The sequence below is a fragment of the Agelaius tricolor genome, unplaced genomic scaffold (assembly GCF_023055355.1).
Source record: "Agelaius tricolor isolate 1412-34295 unplaced genomic scaffold, bAgeTri1.0.p SCAF_10, whole genome shotgun sequence".
NCBI classification, from domain to species: Eukaryota; Metazoa; Chordata; class Aves; order Passeriformes; family Icteridae; genus Agelaius; species Agelaius tricolor.
In genome coordinates this window covers 4,787,927-4,806,286 of record NW_027269270.1, presented here as the reverse complement: position 1 = coordinate 4,806,286, position 18,360 = coordinate 4,787,927, and the positions used below count along the sequence as shown (strand labels likewise).

General features: G+C 37.7%; 1 protein-coding gene across 3 annotated transcripts in view; it reads left to right on the top strand.

Moving 5' to 3' along the window:
• TFPI (tissue factor pathway inhibitor) overlaps positions 1-18,360 on the top strand; it is a 124,874-nt gene that overhangs the window by 18,001 nt on the left and 88,513 nt on the right. The window lies entirely within an intron of this gene.

The window sequence follows — 18,360 nt, the reverse complement described above, 5'->3', positions numbered from 1 at the left end:
TCGTAAACCTTGACTGTAAACCTTGTGAACATTAATGAGCATATTCTATGAAAAGAAAAATCTAAACAAAAAGAGATTACATGATAGTAAGAGTTTTAGACTGCCACTCTTTACTATGAGTTAAATCTCAAGTGGTTTCTATGCTTCTTATCAGCATTACCAATGTTTTTACCTTCAGTTCTTGGACAATGTCATAGCAATTAGTAGAGCAGCAGTCTATGTGAGTGCCTTGGTAATTTCTGCTGGCAATAGGAGGATTATAGATGCATTTCAAATTCAATTTAGCTTTAATCCAATTATTCTCAATTTGGGATTGAGTATCTGCCTTGTACAGGCACGAACAAACCTCAGGGTTCACCTGCCAGCTGAGCTGCTGGGAGTGAGTCTGGGCACACTTTGGGCTGCCCCCAGAGGTGACAAGAGCACTGCTGCTCTCTTTGTGCTCTGCCATCTGTGACCAAGGGGCTTTCAGCTCTCCCTGCAAGCAGTGACAAATCTGCTGCTCCTGGGGCTGCCTCGCTGCAGTCAAGTGTGCTGCTCTGCTCACTGCCTCCATGGATGTGCTTTTTGAGACAGCTTTCCTCATATAGGGTTGTGCTATGGAAAGAGAAATAGTTGAAAGAGCAGTAGATAAGCTTGTAATTTCAAAGTTTATTGACACTTTGGTATTTTTCCTCTCTTCAATATACTTAGGGGATGAATGAGCACTACTGTTTGTGTTGGCTTCATGGAATCCTTTGTCAGAAAACTTTTCACTTCTTTCTCAGCATAATGGTACTGATGAGAGAGATGTGTAATTCTGGTGTCTTCATGTTCAATTAAATTCGCATCCAAACATGAGCCAGTGTTACTCACTTTCCCACATAATTTGTAATTTTTAATATTTTGCACTTTGCTATGGTCAAAAAGGAGGTCAGAGGAGGTGATGGAATAACACACAATTCATCAGAAATTCAGGCTAAAAATACCAATAAGAACTGGCATCTGAAAGCCCTTGCTCACATTATTAAATATTACTGATCTTCTGAGTGTCTCTTCCTTCTTTAATTCCCAGTGAAGTGATTTGGCTGCGAGAAACTGTGTGGGTGCTTTGTGTGGGAGAGCTGACACAGCACTCACAGAGCCCTGCTCAATGTCCCCACTGAGACACTAAGCCTGCTCCTGGTTTTGTATGGGCTGTCAATACTCTCCCATTCCAGCTCAGAGTGAGCAGTTTGTCCCACCTAAGCTCTCCCTGCATTGTCAGGCAGTGCTGGAAAAGCTGCTTTAGCTTGGCACCAGGAGCTGTCACACAGGTGGGTGAAGGGGTTGCGTTTTTCTGTCTTGCAGCTCTTCCTTGCTGCTGACAGCTGAGATGCAGTGCTAGACTTTATGCTAAATTAAATATAAAAGGAGCAGGATTCAGGGAGATCATGGAGAAGCTCTGGATTAGGGCCAACATCAGTCCAATTACTCAGCACAGAGTTTATCAGATAAAACATGTGTCTTGTGGTGTGCTCAAGTTTGAACAAACACTACTGTGTGAATCAAGAAGAATATGCAGGTTAGCAATTATCAAGATAATATGAGCAAGGTAAGCATTTACCAAAATTCTAAGCAGGAAAAAAAAAAAAATCCAATATTTTCCAAAGGGCCTTCTAATGTTTTTCTCTGTATGCTTTTTCCTTGACCTCAGCTGTGCTGTAAGTCACTGCCTTTTGTAAGAGGCAGTGGAATTCCTTCTATAATCTATTGCACAGGTGCATGGATGCTCAATAATGCTTTTGCTGAACTTGCTGTTCAACATAAGCAAGGAATTGACAGGAAGGGTTCTTTTTGCTTAACAAGGATTAATGAGTTTTGATGTCTCTGACTGGGAGTAGTGCAGATATAAATTGTTTATTCAGCTTAGGGCATTCATTCCAAAATCAGAGATACACAGCCTGAGACATCAACTCAGACTTGCATGTTCCCATCATATTTGTCATTTAATTGTCTTGATTAATATTCAGCTTGTCAGCCACATTATCTGCCTAAGCACTCCAAAAATCAGTAGCTGTGGTCTGGTATGGCTAAAACTAAAGCAAGTGGATTCTAGTATGAGCTGAAAGCATCTGCCATTTAAGTATATTCTGGTGTTCAGCAAAGCATGACCTGTCACCTTTGAGGCGTAGCTTTTATGTTTTCATTACTTGATAGTGATTTCTTCTCCCTTCAGCCCGCTTCAAATGCGTGCACCTAAGCAGAGGCTTGGAAATGTGAAAATATGAAGCCTTGGCAGTGCACTTGCAAGAGAAAGATTGCATGGAAAAGTGTTAGAAAAGCACTGCACAGCTCCCTGGGTAGGAACTGGAATCCTTAAGGAGCAAGTCAGTTAGTTGCTTTCTCACAGGCTAAGCATTGATTTAAGGAGTTCTGAGTCTTTTTTTCAGTCCTCTAGTCCTTATGTGGTTTTCTATCATCCTTTATTTTTAGTCTTCCTCCTACCCCACCCTCCACTTTACTCTTTTGATAGCATTTAACATTTCCTAGTGTCTTTCATAATTTCTCAGACAATCTTGTCCCTCTAGAATGAATAAGCCTTCCTTACCCTAGCACCTGTGGAGTTCTTCAAATTAAGCAGAAGTACAATTTAGCTGGAAGATTGATGTAGCAGCAGACAGGCAGAGTAAGATCACTTAAATTGCAATAAGTAGACTCCTCCTAGCTAGAAGCAGGAAAGGGAATTTGTTATATGACAGTCATGAACTTGGGCACTTTGTAGTCATGGCATAAGGCTTATTCAGTGCATTTTTCCATGAGATAAAAGGGTGATGGGATTGATTGCATTAGCATTTACTAACTAAAGGGAATTGGTTTGTTTTCTTCATATTTGGACTCAGATCAGTGGAGTACTGCAAATATTTGCTGTTGGGTCAGAGATGGGGAAGGCAAGGGATATTGCCCATAAGCTCCTACTGCCTTAGGGGGAAAACACCTACAACCATTTTAAAGACCTTGGGTGATGCTGTAGCTGTGCAAAGGTATTTTTCTCTACTCCAAACCACTTCTGCTGTTACCAGTATGTGACAGGAAGCTTTGTAGCATTTGGGTCATCAAAGCCAAACTGATCAAACACATATAACAAAAAAAAAAGTGAGAGCATCTATAGTCTGTGTCTGGAATCTCAGGAGAGTTTTTGAGGGAGTTCTGTATAGCTGTCTCCAATGCTCCAGTCTACTCTTCACAAATTCAAAAAAGATTTATCTAGATAGGTCTGTTTGTGAGAATATGATCTGGTTTTACATGTGGGCAATTTACAATAAAACGGGAAATGGAATCCTATTTTCTCATGTTCTTTGAAATGATGCCATTACACTCTACAGGAATCTTGTTTCATGGAATAGAATGAATTCTCAGTTATGATGAAATTTGTATCAAGTTCAAGCTTGTAGCTATTTTGGTCTTTACTTCAGCATCTCTCAGAGTTTTCTGAGAAAAAGAGGGGTGGTGGTGATATATTATTAAGGCTATCCCAGTGCTTTAGTTCGTGGCGTTTATTTTACATTTTGTATATTGATGGGCCTGTGTGGGCTGTACACAAAGAAGTTTTGAGGAAACAAAAAAACTCCAAAAAACAACAAATAACCAAACCCAAACATTTCCATCCTTTGATTCCAAGGCACCTAGTTGTGAAATTTGGAGCTGCTTCCACAATCACAGTTACAAATCCAGAGGGTACAGTCAAACTACTTAAATTTCAGTGAGACTTATAGAATATGTATGTTTTTTCCATTGAATATGAACATCTCTGTTGTCAGTATTTCATCTCATATTGGTTGTTCTTTATACTAAAGAGCCCTTCTATTTCAGCTTGTAGGCTAGGTAAAAAAAACCAAAACATGTCACAGCTGTTCTTAAATGATTCTGTTTGGATTTGTATGGTTTTGTTTGCCAAGAATTTGCATTGGAAAGAGCAAAAGAGTTGGGAAGAAAACCCCTTATTTGGCTAGATTCATTCATGCTGATCCCTTAGGAGGTTTCCTACTTTCTTAGCCAGATTCATTTTGTCAGAGGTCTCTGCTCTGACCCTATTCTGTCTCAAGCTGGTTGAGAACCTCAGTGAGCTCTCCTCCAGGTTTATGCTGTCTCTTCTTCTTTGCTGCCATTGAGCAATCCCATATGGAGCCTAATCCAAATGTCTCATCCAGTTGGAGTCAAGGGTTCTTTGATTCCTGTTAGTTTCTGAGAAACTGATGGTTTTTCATGTAAAATGATTTCAAAACAAGTTTTGTTTATGTGATTAAGAACATGGACAAGGTTCATCTTTTCCAGAATGTGGACCTAAGATTCTCTGAAAATTCCAGTGACAGAAAACATATTTCTTGAGTGAATGTAACCCCTACTATTCATCTGTCTGAGAGAATGTCTGTTATGAGTAAAGGCTAAACAGTGTAATTTTTCTTTCTTGTCAATAGACAACTCATATTTTTCAATCCTGTGTGTTAAATGGATCACTTCAGAAGAGTTATAGTAAAAAAGCTGCTCTTTGTGTGTCATGAGCACAAAGATTTACTTGAAAAAAGTTTTGAAGGAACTTAGTCTAGTTTCTTTATAAAGAAACTTCTGCCCTGGCCTGAAAATGTCTTTCCTATTTAATTAAGTGGCTTAATGTGAGCTGGAAAAAGGAGAATGAGTCTGAGGGACTATGCAGTTGTGAGGCTTGCCACAAAAGTGGGAGGAAAAGCATCTAACTAAGCAATTAAAGTCTAATAATGAAATGTGTTTGTGTACTACACTTCTGTATGGCACTGTAAAGATGTAAAACACTGTGTAATTGCTATGATTTATTAATGCATTTGTGTACTTTTGTAATAGCTCTAGTACTTTCTAATAACAACTAATACATTTATAAACAGATTGTTGGCAAAGCTGTTTTAGTCAACCAAGTACTTCTGAATTTATATAATTTTTGAGACACTATTTTAGCATGCACTTTAGAGTTTTCTGCATATAAAAAGCTCCTAATTTCTTTTAAATGGGACCTTGAGGAATTCAAGCCTGGGAACAAGTTTATTTAATGGCTTAGTGAGTTGCTAACACACACTGGTTTATAGCTACTTGAAAGTAGTAGATGATTTCCCTTCTCTTTTATGAGATGGATTTCAGTTGTTTTCTTTTGTGGAACTCAAGGTTTAACAACCACCAGCTATCTTCTCCCAAAGAAGTGTAACTTCAGAAAAGGGAAGTTGTTCAAGTGGGATAAACCCTGTAGTCTGCACAGACTGAGCAGAGTTGTTTTGTCCAGTTTTTCAATGGAACTGAGCAGATTTCAGGCTGCTTTCCATTTCTCAAGCCCAGCAGGTTCAGCCTGGCACCAAACCCTGCTGTGGCAGCTGGAGGGTTTGCTCTGAGATCCCCAACAGCTCGTGACAAATCCACTCTCATCAAAGCTGTGGTCACAGCACAGAGAAAAGAGCCAGCTCTTCAGTATCTTCTCCACCAGTCAGTTAAATTTAAACAGAAGCAAAAATAATACCAAAGCATTTTGGCATGAAAAAAATGGAAGCAATATTTCCATTTTGAGCACTAGCCTTATTGAGAGAAATCTGATGAACGCATTTCCCACGTGTTCCTGGTGATTTTTGCTGTCATGTTTATTTTTGGTAACTCTAGTATCTCCTTTCTGTAACATTTCAAATCTTGTTTTTCCTATGCAATATTAGCTTTAAAACATGGACCTGTATTTCTACATTTAATCTCATTGCTAACTCGTCCTGAGATAGAGAAAACCTCTTTCTTCCCTGACAGTTCTCTTGTAGTAGAACTTACACTTTTTTTTTCCTCTTGAAAAATAGATTGATGCTTACTAAAGCAAATTTACCAATCCATTTTTCTTTGGTCTGTGTTTTATGTTTTTTTTTTTTTTGTTTTGTTTTTTTCCTGGGGAACAGGGTTAGCAAGATGTTAACAAAACCTTAAATATTATCTCTAAAGGCACTTTAACCTAGAGATTTAGATCAAAGGGCATAGTCTGTAGCTTTAAAAGGTGTATTGGAATTGTGTTTTGACTCTTAGCTTGGCAATATGTAATAGGCTTATCAGAGTTGAATCCAGGAAAAAAATATCCAGAGGCCCATGTGTCTCTCTTTAAATGTTTCAAAATGAGTCCTATTTCTTTTCACATAAAGGTTGAAATGGGAAAAGAATTGAGTCTAGATGGGAAACTTTATTTAGACCATAAATTGAGATTTATTTTTTGTTCCTCTCCCTCTGTTCAAGATCTTGAATGTTCAACTACATTTGCTACAAGAGGCTTTGATTACTCTCTTCCAAAATAGGTTATAAAGAATGGTAAGGGAAATGGGATGTGATGTGTATTACAAATTATTTAGAAATGTGAAAAGCAGAAACCATTAGAAAATTCAGCCTGACTTGTCAGCTAGAGAGGAAAGAAGCTGTCCCAAAGCTGAGAATGATCTGGGGCTGATAGGTATGGCAGCTGCAGTGTGCCAGTACAAGTTGCTAATTCTGGGCAGATTAGTCTGAAGGAACAAAGGGCTGTGAAGTGCTAATTACACTCCAGGACACCTGCTCACACTCAGATAACTTCACCCCATTCCCATTTGTGGGATGACTTTTTGGTGCTATGCAAGTGTAGCTAAACATTGTCACAGAACATTCAATTGCTGTTTAGTGCTATCTGACATGATGTCATCTGACAGGATCACCTTTGGCCAAGTGAGAATTTGCTGTGTTGCTCAAGCCTCAAAATAAAAATGCATCCTTTGTATGTGCTGTACCTGCCAAGTTGGCTCCTTAACCTGAGTTAATTGTCCCTTCATACATAGCACAGTAACCATTCCATTTCAGAGACATTGGAACTGTAGCCAAAAGTTAATGCATCTAAATTACATAATGATCATTTTTCAGTGTACAAAAATGACCTTAACGAAATGGGATGAGTAAGAAATCTCCTTAACACAGTCTGTTCCCAGTTTCTTGCATAGGGCCCAGAGGAGGGACAGCACCCCGTGATGGGGTCCCCTGAGGCCAGGTGTCTGTCCCAAGGAGGGTCCTGGCAGCTCCCTGTGCAAGGATACGGAGGGATGGAAACTCAGTGCCCTGCTGGGACATCACCTCCACTCTAGCAGCAAGAGGGGGGATATTTACCCCATACCTCTGGCAAGACTCCCTTATTTGAAGGCTCATCTCCTTTCTTCCAAAGTAGGTGTTGTTGAGCCCTGCTTTTGAAAAAGGTGCAGATGGAGGAAGAGCAGAACATCTGGGATGAAATCTCTGTTCTGGAGTGGAGGAGATTGGCTCCTGTACCCACTAGGGGTGCTCAAACCAACCCCTCCTGGCCTCTGGGAGTGTGCTGAGCCCAAAGGGCTGGGTGCTCTGCCTCAGTGTTGAGCTGGGGTAGACGGGTGCTGTTTGCTTTCTTTATGCTTTTGTGTCTCAAGAGTACTTCTTGCATATACATTACTTTAGAAATTTCTTGTAAAAATATGCTGAAGATAACCTGAAGCCTCTTGGCAGAGACTTTAGCTTCATAATAAATTACTTTTAAGACAAGAGGTGATATTGCATGCTATTTTAATAAATGTCAGTGAAGGCACAGCATGATGACAGAGGGGCTCTCAAGCTCTTGAGGTAAATGCTTCACCCTATGGAAATGTTGCTGTAGGAGTCCTGGTGATTTTCTGCACTCTGGAGGGACTTGCAGGCAGTTCTTTAGGGCTGAATATCTTTTCCAGCCCCAGTTAGTGAAAGCAAAGGCATTCCTTAGTCACAATTATCATGTTCAGGCCAGTGTGTGATGATACTTTGAGCCTCTGATATGCTGAAATGTGTTTTCACTGATGAATTGCTGAAAAAACTGAGCAGGTGGGTGGGCTCCAAACATCTCTGTGTCAACAGGATTGACAATAGGATCAATAGGATGTGACTTGGACAAAAAGAAACAGTATACAGAGCTTTCCTTGGAGTATTTGTATAGTACTTTGCAACAGTCCTCCATTTATTTTATGTGTTTCAGGGTCAAGAACATTTAGCTCCTGTCTTTGTGAGCAGAGGGCTCTTCTGCTTTTTGAGCAATGCCCGATGACATGGTGCAATGGTTATCACAAAATGATAAAAAGCACTAGCCATTGCAAAGCCCCAGACTCACTTAATAAATGCAACTGTGAATAATTACAGCTTTATAAATGGTTTCTCAAGAAAAACAATTGTCAGAAGAATGAATTCAGGGAATCGCAGCAGAATATTCAAGTGTGTTTTCAATTTCTTTAGAAGTTATGATTAATCGAGTCAGCCCACAGAATCTTTTATATCTGTTCCTGGCCTGCAGAAAGCACAAGGCACCAGCATTGTCTGAAGCCATTTGTATTATGAGAACTGAACTTTGCATTTTACAAGACAAATGAACTTTACTTTTTAAATTGCTTTCAGTCTGAACTACTTCTTGTGTTTAACCACTGACTGCAGTGTCAGGGAAACAGGATATAGAGTTTGCCTCTAGAGTGACACAATGAATTTAGCAGAATTAGGTAGAAATTTGATTTGGTATTTCAGTATTTATCCCAAACTTGCAGATCCCAGTGGTTTTCTCCACTTTTCTCCCCTTGTTTTGAATTTTTGAGCAATTCTCATTGATAGAAATTTGAGTTTCAAATGTTTCTTTTTTTCCCATAATGTTTTGCTATTGACAGATAAAAATGAAAGAACCATTTCCTGAAATATTTTGTTTCATTTCTATTACTGAAAGGCTGAAGGGATTTGATTTAAACTCAAAAAAATTTAAAAAGAACATTGGACCAAAATTTTCCCTGTTGAACCATGAGTTATAGTTTAGAGAAAAGTAATATACAGTATAAGCTTATAGAAGCTGAGAAGGAACTTATTTCTTTCTCTTCATTAAAATCAAGAGGAGACTTTGTTTATAGTCATACACTTGATTCAGAGACTGAACTTCCTTCCTGATTAAATCACTGGGATTTGGCAAGTATTTGCAATTTCTTATCCAGCAGGTCTGTAATATTCAGAGCTGTATCAAAGTAATTAAAAATAAATATGTGTCTGAGGCTCAAGTGCTGCTATGTATACCTGAGTGTATGCACACTCTCAAAGTGAAAAACAGGACATGAAAAACATCTTTTACACAAAACTCTTGGTTATCTTGTGCCAGCATCAGTTTTGTTAATCTTATTATTTCTATAACTTCAATGAGAATGTGGAGCAGTCTACTCTGAGAATGTATTCATCCCTTTTTGTACACAGAAAAACAAAACCAATCCTAATAACTGATAGCCTGTTATTCCTAGTGGCAAAAAAAAACTAAAATATTGTAAGGTGGGTACCTAATTGATTTCCCTCCAAAGTTTGCTGATCTTTCTAAAATGAATGAACACTTTGGGAAATGTGCTGGCTGTTTAATGCATTTGGAAATGATTATGAATTGCAGCTTATTTTCCTAAAAGAAACAAGCTTGTGCAATTCTATTCAATTAGAGTGATCCTATACCCAGTAGTTTCCAGTTAAGTAGTTTACAGAAATCTTTTCTCGGTTTTGGTTTCCAAGCATTGCCTCTATTTATCCTTCCCTCAAAGTTTATCTGAGTTATGAATTCTGGAAAGAAAAAAAAAATCACAAATAGGTAAAAAAATAATTTCCTCTTCCAACTAGGTAACTTCTGTTCCTCCCCATCTTCAGCCAGGATCAATTCTCTCATAATTTTCTGTTCTGATTTTGGATGACTTATTCTTTCTGTTTCTGGCTCATGTGGACAAACAGGCCCCCAAATATTGCCCAGCTCTAGCAAAAATGCTGCTCCTGATTGCCTCAGAGTTCAACTTTTCTCCTTGCTTGACAGAGAGCCCACAAGGCTAAGCAGGCAAGTTTGGTGGCTGTGCAAACAGGGACAGGAAAAGGGGCTGTGACAGTCCAGGGACTTCACTGAGAGCACTGAGCTCTGTCCTCTTCTGCATCCACCAAAATCAGAACAGTTCCTGCCTTGGGTACTGCCCTCCTGGCCACACCACTTGTTCCTTTCCACCAGGATTTCACACAATTTCCAAAAGTCCAGATCTTGGTTTCCATGTCTCCCTGCAGTATTTGGTCAGAACATGAGTGTTTTTTGAGCAGGAGCATCAAAGCCAGGTGTCATTTCTTGTCATTTCGTGCACACTTAGTCCCCTGAGCTAGAAAATCTCCAGAAAATCAGCAGCAGGTAGCAGAAGTCAGCAGCTCCTGGCTCAGGGAGAGAACCACAATGGAGAAACCCCACCCTGCAATGCTCTGCCCTAGCCCAGGGAGCTGAGTCACTGCTTTCCATCGTTCCTGCTTTTCATTTCTATTGTTTTCCTTTGTAATGCTGCTTGAATTCTCTCTTCCCAGATGGGTTTTGAGACACAATTTGGAAAACCCTGCTTTCCCAGTTGTTTGGCACTGTGGGAGCAGAACTATCTGCCCTGGGGCTGGCTCTGTTCATCTGTCACAGGCCCCTGAGGCCGAGAAACTGAAAATTTCCTTTCAAACAGACTCTGTGTGGGGAATGCTCACATCAAAAACAAGAAAGAAATCTGGAGAAAAAAATTAATTTGGCCTAATGTTTGCTGTTTATGTGAAAGATCAATTTTTGTTAAAGACACAAGCTCACAAATGTCTGGTGAATGGCAAAAAGATTCTTATATTTAGGACATTTCTGCTTTTCTTGACCCTTCCCACAACAGTAGGTTTTCTAAACTCTTCTCTCTTTTTATTTACTTCTTCTGAATAAAACGAAATTTATTTCATTTCCTAGGTCTCCAGGCATTCCCAGGGCTGACTTTGTGTTAAGACAGATGCATTATACAGAAAAAAACTTGGGAATGAATACAGATGCATGAAACCCTTCCTGTCATACAGGATCCCCTAATGCCAAACCAACACTCCTTGAAAATTCTGAAATATCCAATTAAATTAGCCTAATTCTGTCTACTTTCTGTCTCAGGTTCAGGCCAAAACAGAAATGTCATTGGAGTGGCTTTTCTCAAGATATTTTGTATTTCAGTTTATTGGACTCATGAAGCTTGATACTGGGTGTCCAAATTAAACTTTAATTCACTACCTTTTAAGCTAAAGAAAACAGTTCTGAAAATTTTTGTAAGGCTTTTTTTGCTTTGTTTTCCCTTTATTCAAGAAATTTGTCTTCCCCTCTCCTCCAGAAAAGATTGTTTTAAAGAGAAATATTTCAATATTTTTGGTATATTTCTCCACATTTTTATCATGCATACAAAGCTGAAAAAAATTCAATGAATGAATCCCCTAGTAAGGAATATCCAATATTTTTCTGGTTTACTAAAATATTTGAATCTGTGAGCTGTTTATTAGTGTCTAGTGTGTGTTGAATGTGTGCCCAATAGACTTCTTTTCAGTGTCCTGCTTTTTGGAGCAGATGGCACTGTCTTCATTTTCCCTGTAAAACAAATGAAGAACAAATTTGAATATAACAAATTTGTTGTATTCTTATAACAAATAAGTATAAATCATCTTAGAATGTATATTTTCAGTTTTTCATTACATAGCTTTCTCATTACAAATAAGACAGGGATAAGATAGCAGTAGGATAATTTTCTTTTTAAAAATACTTAGGATTTCTGTACTTCACAGTCTTTTGATTTGAAGAAAATTAGAGGAATGGATTCTTTTCTTGGTGTATCTGAAGCAAACATTGATTTTGCAGGGAGCTCTCTCTTAAGGTATTAGTCCTATATCTCCCCATGTCTTGAAAATGCTGAAGGTGTTCTGGTGAATTCTACTTTGTCATGGGGAAAATTAAATGCACTTGCCCACCTTGAGGCTTTAGAAATACTACAAGTATTTTTTGGTTCAGTGTTCCCAGTGGCAGACATATTTAAGGATAGTACCTAAAACAGGTACATTTATGTCATATCATATTTTATGAAAAATCCCTTTGCTAGGATTTTTCTCCTGAGAAGCCTCAGAAAAGAAATGTAAACAATAATTGTCTGATTGCTTGGAATGTGGTCTGGAGGTTGCTTACCAACAGGTGCATCTTTGATTGGTTCCATGTGAACTGTTTTTATGTAATGACCAATCCCAGTCCAGCTGTGTTTGGCTCGCTGCCTCTGTCACAAGTTTTTATTCTTTGTTCTTTTCTAGCCTTCTGATGTCTCCTTTTTCTTTAGTATAGTTTTAGTACAGAATTTTCTTTTAATGTAATATAATATCATAAAATAATAAAGCAGCCTTCTGAGAACTTGGAGTCAATTCTCATCTCTCACCTCGTCCTGGGGACCATCATAATACTGCAACAATTAATAATAACCACACATTCTGAAAAAAAGAAATCTATGATTTTATCAAGGGCTGGATAAAACTCCTCTGGAGTCAACAAAATTCTTCTGTATAGCTCAATGGGTCAGCAAGGTCAGGCCTTCAAAGAATAATTTGAATTTCTTGCATGCCCAGAAAGGCTCAGAGGGACCTTGTTCTGCTCAGTTAGGTTTAATGGGGGATGAGTAACTCTCTTGTTTTGCAGCCAGGTATCTGAGAGGACATGTATTACAAACTGTGGTGTTGCAGTGGGATGTGGAAGTTTCTGTGGAGCATGTGATGCATTGCAGGACATCAGTGCATCCCAGATATGCAGAGATGTAATTGATGCTGTTTCTTCCATGGATTTTGTACTTGTGGTGCTGCAAGGGAGAGGCTGAGTGTCTTTACTTCTGACCTTGCAGAATCTGCTCACAGTAAAGAGAGGGAAATGGCAGGGTCAGAGCCCGGGGGAGCCCTCTGTGGAAGAGTTGCTGAGGTGCTGTTTCCTTAGCTAGGGGAGAGAAGCAGTGGAGCAGCAAGGGCTGGAAGCAAGGCAAAAGCACTGGAGACTGCAGGATGGAAATCCCTCACTGCCTGACAGCATCTGTGCAGACCTAATGCTCAGGACAGCGAGTGCTTTCAAGGATGGTTTCCTTAGAAAAGAAGGTTTGATACCACTATAGATAAGTTCTGCTGAGATCAGTTCTGACATGAATTGGTGTTGGCTTTTCTTTCTCCATACAAGCAGGTTTCCTTTTTTCTCCCTATTGTTTAAGAGCAAAGTGCAGCTTTGGGGGATTCAGTTAATGCTGGCACTAAGAGCTCACCATATGGCAGTTCCATCACAGTTTACATTCCCTCCTACAGAACTCTCAGAAGAGGTGTTTTAAAAATTCAGTATTATGCTGTTATTCATCCCAAACAGCATTTTATTGTGTTGTCATGATAGTTTAAAAGAAGATATGTGTTCACTTATAATTAATGAAGAATCAAATTAATTTTTTAGCAGCACAGCAGTGAGAATCTTTCCACAGACTGCAAAGTTCTCTCAAGCAATTCCTCATTTCAGTACTAGTTTGTGGTACTAGTTTTGCCATACTAAACCTAATGAGAAATAAGCAGCAGAGAACTGAAATTTTTATAAAGTAGATCTAAGCCATCTGCTTCCTCAGCCTGGGAGAAAATGAGCATAGAGCACTCCTGAAAATTCCATATCCACAGAGCACAAGAAAGCAAGGACTTTTCACATTCTAGAGGCATGAAAGATTTCGTAGCAAAACCTTTCAGAGGTTTTATAATGAAAAATCTTCAAATAATTACAGCTTCTATATATACTAAATTATTGTAAAATGTTTTTCACATAAATAAATCTCTTGTGCATGCATTGTTTGCTTCAAATCTCATTGATGGAAATATTGATATCTTGGGGCCTAAATGCCAACTGTTGTGCTGCAGCCTTATAATTCACAGGGAAATCTAATGGAACCCAAACCTCGACCTCTTATTTAAAGACTACCACAAAGTTAAGGCAGCAGACAGAAGAACCTTTGCACTGAAGAGAAACTTCCTCTTCATATGTCACATACAGAGAAATGTATGTTTCATTAATTTAACACAATAGTTTTCAAAGCCATGATAGTGATTTATTGACCATAAAGCTTGGTGTATGTATTTTAAAAGGGTAAATCTATGATTTGTTTTTATCTCACTTGGTTCCCATTGTTTCTAAAGTACATGGTTCTTTTGTGGGTATTTTTTTTCCTGAACATCACTATTGAATATGATCCATAAGCAAAAGCTATCTAAATTAAAGCAGAGTGTGTTCTGAGGTATGTATGGCTTCATGCATCCCTCTGAAGTCAGGAATATACACTTAGAAACTCTGAGCTAGGCTTTAAATTTATTATAAATGCTTTAGAGGAACTAGGAATAGCTGCTTAATGAAAAAATGAGAAAGTCCAAGATGTCCAAGAAGTCCAAGTTAATTTGGTTACAGAGCATATGAAGCATATCAAGTGTGCCTGTAAATAAAAAAAAAAAATTGCTAAAGCATATATATGGAGAGAACTTAAATCATAGGGAGTGATCATATTTAGAAAGTTGATTTCTCTCATTTCTGTGTTATATGTACTCTGTTGTTTGCAAAAAACCCTCCAAAACTCTCTTCATTGAAATAATTTACTGAAAACAGTATTTCTGTAAAGTCTTGATTAATGCTAATGGATGGGTTATGTAAATTTTCTAGGGAGGAAAGGGGGGATTGGAAATTTATTTGCCTAAAATATGTTCAGGATTGAGACCTGGACAGGTGGTGTTATGATCTTGCTTTATTTGTTGGTCTTTGTATATGTATCAGTGACCACAACCAAAACACAACTTTAGACTAAACGACACTTTACAAAGCATTTCACTCTTTAAGAGAAAGCAGCAGGTTATGCTTTGGCCTATTCCATGTTTTTCAAATAGAATTCCACCTAAAGGGTTAATTCATCATTGCGCACTGGTTTCCTAATTTTAGAATGATGGGGGGAGAGGGGGGTGGAATTTGATGTTAAACAGAATTGGGGGTATTTTTTTGACAGCTGTGTACTTTCATCTTGGAGCCTTTTCAAGTGATCTTTCAGTTCTTCTGCCTCTGATCTTGAATTTAAATCTGAGTAGTAGAGTATTAATACATAACATTTGCAATGGTTGTGTCCAAACTTTTGCATCAAATAACCTTCATGTTAATATTGTTAATTTATATATCTGCCCTTGAGGCTATACCATGAGAGATCCATATGAGTCAGTGAAGCACTTCTCAAAGTATTTTTCAGATTAATGTTGAAATTAATTAGCAATTAATAATGAGATCTCATTTCCAAGATTTCAAACAGCAGAAAAGAAAGAGTTACACAGAACAGAGGAAAGATTCAAAATTTTATAAACACAGAAACCTCTTTGTTTCCACAGTAACATGGTAGTAATTGGAGTGCAGCAATCTAAAAAGTAAGGAGTGTTAGACTAAAAGAAACAAATGAGACTGAAAAAAATCCACAGAATGTAAAAGTGGAAGTAAAATAATTATGTAGAGCTTTAGTGTAACTTTATCCCACAAGAGTCCAAAATTTAGTAACGTAATAGGTGCTTAAACAGGAAAAAAATCAAGCAGCAGAATAATATGAAACCAACGCTCTGATTCATGTCGTGCTTGTAAGCAGTAATTAAATTTGTATGAACAGCTTACTTGGGTATCATTATGTAATAAATCATGAATTTTTCTTCTTGGAATAACATGATGACTTCTAGATATAACAGAATCCCCCTTTGTCTTCAGGGAAAATAAAATCCCCAATGAGGCTCCAGATCCAAACCATCCCAGTCCACCATTTTTAACCAGGTGAGTCTGAAACCAATTAGGAATGACAGACATAATTGAATAATTTAAGGTTTGCCCAGAAATTTAAGGGTAGGATTAATGAAAACAAAGTTTATTCCTTTGTTTTAGAAGTGACTTGGGTAGGAATGCTGTAAAATAATGAATATATAAAGGTATGAGTTATATTTGAAATAACCAAGAAATTTTAGTACAGCCTTCAGAGAATTGTGACAACCTTTTCGATTAGCAGAAGTTATCTAAACACTGAAAACAAAACTGGATTTTAAATTCTCCATCTGAGAGCACAGGGTTTATGCATCATCAAGAGGATGGCCAACCAACCAAACCCCCCCTCCGACCAAAATGAAAGTAATATTCTAAATCTGGAGATAAAAGTGAAAGTATACCTCAAAAATGTAATTTCTTTTAGTCAACCATTATTTAGTAAACTAAAATCAAGAAAGATGTAGTTAGATATCCTTTAAATATAAGGATTGTAGAGAAAAAACACCACCAAAATAGAATTTTATTCTTTCCAAATAGAATAGTGCATGCTTGTTTGAGGAGTATGGCACTCACTAATCACTAAAATCCTTCTGGGAAGGGAAGCGTTACTGCCCAATTTAACAGAAGGAAAATAAAATCCTTTAGTGACAGAGTGCACTAATCCTTTATTCAAGCACTAATTCCAAACCCACAAGAACAATTCTTTTCAGTACATACTAAAACTTGGAGTCCTAAAGTCCTTGTATGGTCTGTGCTACACAAGTGCATCCCTTTTTTTGCATGGTGCTGCTGTTCCTTAGCACATCCTGCAAGTAAACAGAACTGAAAGTATGCTCCAAATGGAATTTAAGCCTGAATCTTTATTGACACTTTCCTGTCCTGCATTTACTCAGCATAAATCCTAGAGAAGCTTTAGAGCTGCAATGTTTAAATTGAGGACAGTTCCAACTTCCAGGCATTTTCCTATGAAATGGTGTGTGTTTATGCTGCTGCCCTCTTGATTAGGCATGGTTTCAGAGGGATGAAAAAACTTCCCAGAATATTCTGATAAGAATGTTTCAGTGGAACTGTTGCCAAAAGCTGACACTAAGGCTATCAAGTGTGAAATGAAAATTAGGAAGTCATTGGACATTGATTTGAATTAACTCATAATGACCTGGTTTATGTTTTTACTCTCTGGAAAGATGATTAGAACATAAAAACAACTTTCTGTGAATGGCATAGGAATATTAATGAACTATTCACGTGAATATGAGCAGGAAATGTCTTCTGTTAAGGTCCTCAGGAAACAATCACCTTGCTAAATAGTTGAAGTAGACACTGGAATGGGATGGAAAAACCAGAAGAGTCTAAAAGGGAAATGCTTGAATTTCAGAAGCAGGAACAGTGGCATATCTATATCAAAAGCTTTTTCAGCTTTTAAAAGTGTAACTTAATAATAAACTAAGAGATAAAGCAGCATATGGTATTGTGGATTGTATCATGTTGGCGCCTCAGCAAACTGACTGAAGGTCAGGCTGTAGGAGAGAGGCAATGAAATTCAATGTTTTTCCATTTTAACACTCTTGGGTGCCCCCTATAAACATTTGTGTTGTCAGTGGTGCTGTAACAGTTGGTATGGACTGAAAATCTGTTATGTCATTGTGGCTGTGAGAACGTTATTCTTTGGATATTCTTTGTAGGAATTAAAACCTGAAAATCATTATGTACTCCTGGAGATATTCTCAAGACCTAAAGAGGAAATTGGGGTTTATTTATGGGCTGCACCATAAATTGCATTTCTTCAGTTTCATTATCTTTGCATTTGTTAGTGGAAAACTAACCAGCCTGAATGTAATGGTAATCGAACTCTAAGGGCCAAGTGTTTAAACTGGATTTCTTTCTTCCAGAGTATTCTAGCTTTGAGATGATAATGCTCTCAAGAAAGGGAGAAACAATAGAGAATTCAAATGCTGAAATAAACATGTAATTCTGATTATTTAAGTAGTGTCAAGCTTAGTTCCTTAAAAGCACCATCAGTTGTATTCATAGCTTCTTTTTTGAGGGATGTTACCCTAATTATTCTTCAACAGATTCCATGAAATCAGATTTTATAGAGACTATAACAGGCATTTTAGAATTTCATACATATGAATGCTTAGTTCTGTGTTTTCAGTGGATTTTGATGTAGTTTTTATAGGATATTTTTATAAAATCTATATATTTCAGGAAAAAAATGAAATTTTAAAATTAATTTTAAATATGTGTAATATTTAGAAGAAAAGATGTTATGGTATTTGAGCTACAGTATATTTTGAAGGAAAAAACAGCAGCTTTGAAAAGCAAGGCAATCTTTATGGGATATTTCTTTTTAGATATTTGGCATTGAATATGCTGTCACTAGGAGGGTCTTTATTTGAGAGAAGAAACGTTTGAAACTAATAGCCAAAACCTCTCTAATTGACCCCTGGTAATTATAATATTGATTGAATGTTAGTCATGTTAGTCATTCTGCTCTTCTTTTATTCATGAGTTATATGGTGAAAACAAGTGTTCCATGTAAATTTCTCCTTAACAGGCAATCCTTAGTGTTGAAGAATTTATATGTTATTGAGAGGATGTCTTTTCAGTACTTGGAATGGGTAAAAGCCCTTAAATCTCCAGCCCTGGCAACACCAGCTGGAGATTTAATTCTTGTGCTCTATAACCCTGAAGACCTTCTGGAACATTTCCTCTAG